The sequence below is a fragment of the Salvelinus namaycush genome, unplaced genomic scaffold (assembly GCF_016432855.1).
Source record: "Salvelinus namaycush isolate Seneca unplaced genomic scaffold, SaNama_1.0 Scaffold653, whole genome shotgun sequence".
Taxonomy (NCBI): Eukaryota; Metazoa; Chordata; class Actinopteri; order Salmoniformes; family Salmonidae; genus Salvelinus; species Salvelinus namaycush.
In genome coordinates, this window is record NW_024061368.1 from 130,826 (window position 1) to 141,218 (window position 10,393).

The 10,393-nt window shown below is 43.5% G+C and overlaps 1 long non-coding RNA gene across 1 annotated transcript; it reads right to left on the reverse strand.

Moving 5' to 3' along the window:
* Nucleotides 1-1,247: 1,247 nt before the first annotated feature.
* LOC120042321 lies at nucleotides 1,248-1,644 on the reverse strand. Its single transcript, XR_005476062.1, has 3 exons — nucleotides 1,601-1,644; nucleotides 1,359-1,532; nucleotides 1,248-1,279 (listed from the first exon to the last, which is right to left on the reverse strand). It is a non-coding gene; the product is annotated as an uncharacterized LOC120042321 (long non-coding RNA).
* Nucleotides 1,645-10,393: the final 8,749 nt, after the last annotated feature.

The window sequence follows — 10,393 nt, forward strand, 5'->3', positions numbered from 1 at the left end:
TGGTTGTAGGCCTGCTGTGCTTCCTGGGGGTCTGTGAAAGGTGTCAGGAGAAAAGGCTGGCAGCCATACCCCCTGTCTCCCAGCAACACACCAGAGAATTCACCTGTCAACACAAAATCTCATCATTACTACCTCATAAACACAGTGATATTCTTGACACAGCCATGATGGTTATAAATAGGGGTTGTGTGGCTTACCTTGTGATAGGCACTGATAGATTTCAGAGGCCCGAAAGATTCTGGAGTCATGGACTGAGCCAGGCCATTTTGCCACAACATTGCTGATCACACAGTCAGCATTGCAGACCATCTGAAATCATAAGATGAGGAATATTACACCAATCAATGCACATCACTGGCAATGCAGAGTGTTCGTCAATGGACAATATCAAAAAGTTATGTTCACCTGAACATTAATGCTGTGAAAGGATTTCCTATTCACAAAATCGGCCTCATGGGCACCTGAGGGGGCTTTTATCCTTATGTGTGTGCAGTCCACTGCACCAATGACATTGGGGAAACCTGTCACACAAAGTAATGAGTATCCTACTATGTGTTAACAGTTGTCCTGTAATTTGTAGATCCTCTTACCTGCAATCCTATAGAACTCCTCTTTGATGTCACAGAGTCTTCTGTGGCCAGGGAAGGAGATGAAGACATCTGCTAATGCTTTGATAGCCAGACACACACTCCTTATTGTGCGGCAAATTGTGGCCTTGTTCAGCTGTTCTGCATCCCCCACTGAGTACAGGAAGGCTCCACTAGCAAAAAAGCGCAAGGCCACACAAACCATTTGCTCCACACTCAGTGCATGGCTCCGTGCAGTGCGGTGCTTAATCCTGGGACCCAGTAGTCTGCATAGATACCTGATGCCATCTGCAGAAAACCTGTATCTTTCATATAGATGGTCATCAGGGAAGGCCAGTGGGTCCAACCGGTCCCTGAAGACCCTTTCTCGCCTGAAGGCTCTCCTCAGCACAAGTGCTTCTTCATCCACCACATCTCGCACGAATGGGCATGCCATTGTCAGAGCAGAAAGGAACACACAATTTTGGGCCTTCATATAGGCTAGTGGCCACACCTGGTGCTGGGGGGGTGGGCAAAAGAGGGCGATGCCTTATAACGATGACTTGGTTGTACTGATTGCTGGGAAAATAAAAAAAACCTTAGAAAGATGCCACCGTCCTGTGTGCTCACAATAAGAGCTCATATGTCATGGCTCACTTGACTTTACGAGAATATACCAAATTTTTATTTTGAGCTGTGTCATCTTCTTGGAGCTGGGGGAGGAAAGAAAAATAATGATTAATACATTTGTGTTACAGTTAGCATACAGTGTACATTGAAGGCATATCTCACCTCCCTCTCAAGTTTTTTTATTTCAAGGTCCAGTTTCCTAATTGTCCTCTTTTTTATTTCGGACTCCAGTGCAAGATTTTCCATCTTTTTCTTCTTGTACTGAATGTCTATGTCTGCCAGTTCTATTTGGCGCCGGAGGTGGTTGCCATACAACTTTCTGATAGCTTGTGAGCTCTGTGAACACAATACAATTAGCGCAACTGGAATTTGGCAGGATGTGGTGTCCTTTTATTAATACGCACTATGTTGCCAGGCTGGTTTTCCCACTGTATAGCATCTGGGTCCTGTAAAAGAAATTAGATTTTTTGATTTTGATGAGGACTCCTCACCATTGTAGAGTAAATAGTACTTTCACAGTCTTAACATGATACCTCATGCCTTCTGGAATCCAGAGAGATGGTCTCCTCCTCATCATCGTCTCCATCATGTGCTGTTGCTGCTGCACTGGGGCCTTCACCCTATCACATTTAATCGGATTCATATTGAAGCTAGTAGACAAGACATGCCAGGCCTACAGTATGCCTTTGATGGAGTACTCACTGGATCAGCATCGTCTGGTGCTTGTGCTGGTGGCTCTAACAGGAACACAGTGCTGCCAGACACTGCAAGGCAATAGGTAAACCAAAGTCAGACAGTCCAAATTGATTCAATATGAATGTGGTTGTATCCCATGTAGAGATGGAAGGACATACCTTGAATGAAGCGGGTGGCATCTTGGGAGGAACCTATGCTCGTCTCTTTCCCCCCAGGGATCCCCTCTAAGACGGGCCTGCCTTTATTTAGCTCCAAGGCCATGTCCTCTGCTGGGGTAAGGTCAGCCTTTGGTGACCCACCACCCGTGCCTTGTCTGTGGGTATTCTTTTTCACTGCTAAAACAGTACAGACAATGTGTGAGCAGGCACCTTCTGGGTACAATATATGCTTGTGCTTTGTTAAATATTAGTCAGGGACCATACCATTCTGCAGAATGTTCTTGTATTTGATTTTAACCTGCTGCCATGTCCGTTTTGGCCCGTTCATGTTTAATCTACACACACACACACACACACACATTTAATGGAGTCACACTGCAAAAAATTACTTGGTATTTTTGTCTTGTTTTCAGTAAAAATATCAAACAATTTATCATAGCTTTATACAGTGTGATGGAGTTACTTTACACAATTTCACTCATATCTGCAGTGCATTTCAATTAAAAATTTAACCGTTTCATAATTACAGTACAACTGCATTTTTGGAGATGTGAATTAAATATTTGAATTGTAATTGTGATGTTTCAGCGGAGCGGTGAGTGTGTAATTGTGCACTACTTACGCATTCAGGCGGTCTGCAACACTTTTTCTCTTTGCTTTATCACTGTGGCGGTGTTGCCTTTCTTCTTAATTATATCTTTTACCTCCTCGTATGCCTCCATGAGGATTTGTGCTTCCGACGGGGAAAAGTACGCGGCTCTAGTTGCCATGGTAAATCAGTTAATCTGTGATCTGTGGCGGGGTCTATTTGAGTGAGCCGTGAGCGCGCACCTATCCAGGATTGGTTTCACCTGGCTTAATGAATCCGTGTCTGCTCATCCTGGCTTGGTCTTTGTGCAACCAATTAAGCCTGGACGCACATGTTTTGGCTTCATTGAGCTCAGCTGAGTCATTTATCCCGGATGTCTTAATTCTACTTTTGTGCAACAGGCCCTAGGGGGAAGGAAGCAGCATGGGATGGTGGATTAACAACAATAATACTATTCTGATGTTGGTCACTAGGGGGAAGGAAGCAGCATGGGAAGGTGGATTAACAACAATAATACTATTCTGATGTTGGTCACTAGGGGGAAGGAAGCAGCATGGGAAGGTGGATTAACAACAATAATACTATTCTGATGTTGGTCACTAGGGGGAAGGAAGCAGCATGGGAAGGTGGATTAACAACAATAATACTATTCTGATGTTGGTCACTAGGGGGAAGGAAGCAGCATGGGAAGGTGGATTAACAACAAAAATACTATTCTGATGTTGGTCACTAGGGGGAAGGAAGCAGCATGGGAAGGTGGATTAACAACAATAATACTATTCTGATGTTGGTCACTAGGGGGGAGGAAGCAGCATGGGAAGGTGGATTAACAACAAAAAAACTATTCTGATGTTGGTCACTAGGGGGAAGGAAGCAGCATGGGAAGGTGGATTAACAACAATAATACTATTCTGATGTTGGTCACTAGGGGGAAGGAAGCAGCATGGGAAGGTGGATTAACAACAATAATACTATTCTGATGTTGGTCACTAGGGGGAAGGAAGCAGCATGGGAAGGTGGATTAACAACAATAATACTATTCTGATGTTGGTCACTAGGGGGAAGGAAGCAGCATGGGAAGGTGGATTAACAACAATAATACTATTCTGATGTTGGTCACTAGGGGGAAGGAAGCAGCATGGGAAGGTGGATTAACAACAATAATACTATTCTGATGTTGGTCACTAGGGGGAAGGAAGCAGCATGGGAAGGTGGATTAACAACAATAATACTATTCTGATGTTGGTCACTAGGGGGAAGGAAGCAGCATGGGAAGGTGGATTAACAACAATAATACTATTCTGATGTTGGTCACTAGGGGGAAGGAAGCAGCATGGGAAGGTGGATTAACAACAATAATACTATTCTGATGTTGGTCACTAGGGGGAAGGAAGCAGCATGGGAAGGTGGATTAACAACAATAATACTATTCTGATGTTGGTCACTAGGGGGAAGGAAGCAGCATGGGAAGGTGGATTAACAACAATAATACTATTCTGATGTTGGTCACTAGGGGGAAGGAAGCAGCATGGGAAGGTGGATTAACAACAATAATACTATTCTGATGTTGGTCACTAGGGGAAGGAAGCAGCATGGGAAGGTGGATTAACAACAATAATACTATTCTGATGTTGGTCACTAGGGGGAAGGAAGCAGCATGGGAAGGTGGATTAACAACAATAATACTATTCTGATGTTGGTCACTAGGGGGAAGGAAGCAGCATGGGAAGGTGGATTAACAACAATAATACTATTCTGATGTTGGTCACTAGGGGGAAGGAAGCAGCATGGGAAGGTGGATTAACAACAATAATACTATTCTGATGTTGGTCACTAGGGGGAAGGAAGCAGCATGGGAAGGTGGATTAACAACAATAATACTATTCTGATGTTGGTCACTAGGGGGAAGGAAGCAGCATGGGAAGGTGGATTAACAACAATAATACTATTCTGATGTTGGTCACTAGGGGGAAGGAAGCAGCATGGGAAGGTGGATTAACAACAATAATACTATTCTGATGTTGGTCACTAGGGGGAAGGAAGCAGCATGGGAAGGTGGATTAACAACAATAATACTATTCTGATGTTGGTCACTAGGGGGAAGGAAGCAGCATGGGAAGGTGGATTAACAACAATAATACTATTCTGATGTTGGTCACTAGGGGGAAGGAAGCAGCATGGGAAGGTGGATTAACAACAATAATACTATTCTGATGTTGGTCACTAGGGGAAGGAAGCAGCATGGGAAGGTGGATTAACAACAATAATACTATTCTGATGTTGGTCACTAGGGGGAAGGAAGCAGCACTGGGAAGGTGGATTAACAACAATAATACTATTCTGATGTTGGTCACTAGGGGGAAGGAAGCAGCACGGGAAGGTGGATTAACAACAATAATACTATTCTGATGTTGGTCACTAGGGGGAAGGAAGCAGCATGGGAAGGTGGATTAACAACAATAATACTATTCTGATGTTGGTCACTAGGGGGAAGGAAGCAGCATGGGAAGGTGGATTAACAACAATAATACTATTCTGATGTTGGTCACTAGGGGGAAGGAAGCAGCATGGGAAGGTGGATTAACAACAATAATACTATTCTGATGTTGGTCACTAGGGGGAAGGAAGCAGCATGGGAAGGTGGATTAAAAACAATAATACTATTCTGATGTTGGTCACTAGGGGGAAGGAAGCAGCATGGGAAGGTGGATTAACAACAATAATACTATTCTGATGTTGGTCACTAGGGGGAAGGAAGCAGCATGGGAAGGTGGATTAACAACAATAATACTATTCTGATGTTGGTCACTAGGGGGGAAGGAAGCAGCATGGGAAGGTGGATTAACAACAATAATACTATTCTGATGTTGGTCACTAGGGGGGAGGAAGCAGCATGGGAAGGTGGATTAACAACAATAATACTATTCTGATGTTGGTCACTAGGGGGACGGAAGCAGCATGGGAAGGTGGATTAACAACAATAATACTATTCTGATGTTGGTAACTAGGGGGAAGGAAGCAGCATGGGAAGGTGGATTAACAAGAATAATACTATTCTGATGTTGGTCACTAGGGGAAGGAAGCGGCATGGGAAGGTGGATTAACAACAATAATACTATTCTGATGTTGGTCACTAGGGGGAAGGAAGCAGCATGGGAAGGTGGATTAACAACAATAATACTATTCTGATGTTGGTCACTAGGGGGAAGGAAGCAGCATGGTAAGGTGTATTAACAACAATAATACTATTCTGATGTTGGTCACTAGGGGGAAGGAAGCAGCATGGGAAGGTGGATTAACAACAATAATACTATTCTGATGTTGGTCACTAGGGGGAAGGAAGCAGCATGGGAAGGTGGATTAACAACAATAATACTATTCTGATGTTGGTCACTAGGGGGAAGGAAGCAGCATGGGAAGGTGGATTAACAAAAATAATACTATTCTGATGTTGGTCACTAGGGGAAGGAAGCAGCACGGGAAGGTGGATTAACAACAATAATACTATTCTGATGTTGGTCACTAGGGGGAAGGAAGCAGCATGGGAAGGTGGATTAACAACAATAATACTATTCTGATGTTGGTCACTAGGGGAGGGAAGCAGCATGGGAAGGTGGATTAACAACAATAATACTATTCTGATGTTGGTCACTAGGGGGAAGGAAGCAGCACGGGAAGGTGGATTAACAACAATAATACTATTCTGATGTTGGTCACTAGGGGGAAGGAAGCAGCACGGGAAGGTGGATTAACAACAATAATACTATTCTGATGTTGGTCACTAGGGGGAAGGAAGCAGCATGGGAAGGTGGATTAACAACAATAATACTATTCTGATGTTGGTCACTAGGGGGAAGGAAGCAGCATGGGAAGGTGGATTAACAACAATAATACTATTCTGATGTTGGTCACAAGGGGGAATGAAGCAGCATGGGAAGGTGGATTAAAAACAATAATACTATTCTGATGTTGGTCACTAGGGGGAAGGAAGCAGCATGGGAAGGTGGATTAACAACAATAATACTATTCTGATGTTGGTCACTAGGGGGAAGGAAGCAGCATGGGAAGGTGGATTAACAACAATAATACTATTCTGATGTTGGTCACTAGGGGGAAGGAAGCAGCATGGGAAGGTGGATTAACAAGAATAATACTATTCTGATGTTGGTCACTAGGGGGGAGGAAGCAGCATGGGAAGGTGGATTAACAACAATAATACTATTCTGATGTTGGTCACTAGGGGGACGGAAGCAGCATGGGAAGGTGGATTAACAACAATAATACTATTCTGATGTTGGTAACTAGGGGGAAGGAAGCAGCATGGGAAGGTGGATTAACAAGAATAATACTATTCTGATGTTGGTCACTAGGGGGAAGGAAGCGGCATGGGAAGGTGGATTAACAACAATAATACTATTCTGATGTTGGTCACTAGGGGGAAGGAAGCAGCATGGGAAGGTGGATTAACAACAATAATACTATTCTGATGTTGGTCACTAGGGGGAAGGAAGCAGCATGGTAAGGTGTATTAACAACAATAATACTATTCTGATGTTGGTCACTAGGGGGAAGGAAGCAGCATGGGAAGGTGGATTAACAACAATAATACTATTCTGATGTTGGTCACTAGGGGGAAGGAAGCAGCATGGGAAGGTGGATTAACAACAATAATACTATTCTGATGTTGGTCACTAGGGGGAAGGAAGCAGCATGGGAAGGTGGATTAACAACAATAATACTATTCTGATGTTGGTCACTAGGGGGAAGGAAGCAGCATGGGAAGGTGGATTAACAACAATAATACTATTCTGATGTTGGTCACTAGGGGGAGGAAGCAGCATGGGAAGGTGGATTAACAACAACAATACTATTCTGATGTTGGTCACTAGGGGGAAGGAAGCAGCATGTGAAGGTGGATTAACAAAAATAATACTATTCTGATGTTGGTCACTAGGGGAAAGGAAGCAGCACGGGAAGGTGGATTAACAACAATAATACTATTCTGATGTTGGTCACTAGGGGGAAGGAAGCAGCATGGGAAGGTGGATTAACAACAATAATACTATTCTGATGTTGGTCACTAGGGGGAAGGAAGCAGCATGGGAAGGTGGATTAACAACAATAATACTATTCTGATGTTGGTCACTAGGGGGAAGGAGGCAGCATGGGAAGGTGGATTAACTACAATAATACTATTCTGATGTTGGTCACTAGGGGGAAGGAAGCAGCATGGGAAGGTGGATTAACAACAATAATACTATTCTGATGTTGGTCACTAGGGGAAAGGAAGCAGCACGGGAAGGTGGATTAACAACAATAATACTATTCTGATGTTGGTCACTAGGGGGAAGGAAGCAGCATGGGAAGGTGGATTAACAACAATAATACTATTCTGATGTTGGTCACTAGGGGGAAGGAAGCAGCATGGGAAGGTGGATTAACAACAATAATACTATTCTGATGTTGGTCACTAGGGGGAAGGAGGCAGCATGGGAAGGTGGATTAACAACAATAATACTATTCTGATGTTGGTCACTAGGTGGAAGGAAGCAGCATGGGAAGGTGGATTAACAACAATAATACTATTCTGATGTTGGTCACTAGGGGGAAGGAAGCAGCATGGGAAGGTGGATTAACAACAATAATACTATTCTGATGTTGGTCACTAGGGGAAGGAAGCAGCATGGGAAGGTGGATTAACAACAATAATACTATTCTGATGTTGGTCACTAGCGGAAGGAAGCAGCATGGGAAGGTGGATTAACAACAATAATACTATTCTGATGTTGGTCACTAGCGGAAGGAAGCAGCATGGGAAGGTGGATTAACAACAATAATACTATTCTGATGTTGGTCACTAGGGGGAAGGAAGCAGCACGGGAAGGTGGATTAACAACAATAATACTATTCTGATGTTGGTCACTAGCGGAAGGAAGCAACATGGGAAGGTGGATTAACAACAATAATACTATTCTGATGTTGGTCACTAGCGGAAGGAAGCAGCATGGGAAGGTGGATTAACAACAATAATACTATTCTGATGTTGGTCACTAGGGGGAAGGAAGCAGCACGGGAAGGTGGATTAACAACAATAATACTATTCTGATGTTGGTCACTAGGGGGAAGGAAGCAGCATGGGAAGGTGGATTAACAACAATAATACTATTCTGATGTTGGTCACTAGGGGGAAGGAAGCAGCATGGGAAGGTGGATTAACAACAATAATACTATTCTGATGTTGGTCACTAGGGGGAAGGAAGCAGCATGGGAAGGTGGATTAACACCAATAATACTATTCTGATGTTGGTCACGAGGGGGAAGGAAGCAGCATGGGAAGGTGGATTAACAACAATAATACTATTCTGATTTTGGTCACTAGGGGGAAGGAAGCAGCATGGGAAGGTGGATTAACAACAATAATACTATTCTGATGTTGGTCACTAGGGGGAGGAAGCAGCATGGGAAGGTGGATTAACAACAATAATTACTATTCTGATGTTGGTCACTAGGGGGAAGGAAGCAGCATGGGAAGGTGGATTAACAAACAATAATACTATTCTGATGTTGGTCACTAGGGGGAAGGAAGCGCATGGGAAGGTGGATTAACAACAATAATACTATTCTGATGTTGGTCACTAGGGGGAAGGAAGCAGCATGGGGAAGGTGGATTAACAACAATAATACTATTCTGATGTTGGTCACTAGGGGGAAGGAAGCAGCATGGGAAGGTGGATTAACAACAATAATACTATTCTGATGTTGGTCACTAGGGGGAAGGAAGCAGCATGGGAAGGTGGATTAACAACAATAATACTATTCTGATGTTGGTCACTAGGGGGGAAGGAAGCAGCATGGGAAAGGTGGATTAACAACAATAATACTATTCTGATGTTGGTCACTAGGGGGAAGGAAGCAGCATGGGAAGGTGGATTAACAACAATAATACTATTCTGATGTTGGTCACTAGGGGGAAGGAAGCAGCATGGGAAGGTGAATTAACAACAATAACACTATTCTGATGTTGGTCACTAGGGGGAAGGAAGCAGCATGGGAAGGTGGATTAACAACACTAATACTATTCTGATGTTGGTCACTAGGGGGGAGGAAGCAGCATGGGAAGGTGGATTAACAACAATAATACTATTCTGATGTTGGTCACTAGGGGGAAGGAAGCAGCATGGGAAGGTGGATTAACAACAATAATACTATTCTGATGTTGGTCACTAGGGGGAAGGAAGCAGCATGGGAAGGTGGATTAACAACAATAATACTATTCTGATGTTGGTCACTAGGGGGAAGGAAGCAGCATGGGAAGGTGGATTAACACCAATAATACTATTCTGATGTTGGTCACGAGGGGGAAGGAAGCAGCATGGGAAGGTGGATTAACAACAATAATACTATTCTGATTTTGGTCACTAGGGGGAAGGAAGCAGCATGGGAAGGTGGATTAACAACAATAATACTATTCTGATGTTGGTCACTAGGGGGAAGGAAGCCGCATGGGAAGGTGGATTAACAACAATAATACTATTCTGATGTTGGTCACTAGGGGGAAGGAAGCAGCATGGGAAGGTGGATTAACAACAATAATACTATTCTGATGTTGGTCACTAGGGGGAAGGAAGCCGCATGGGAAGGTGGATTAACAACAATAATACTATTCTGATGTTGGTCACTAGGGGGAAGGAAGCAGCATGGGAAGGTGAATTAACAACAATAATACTATTCTGATGTTGGTCACTAGGGGAAGG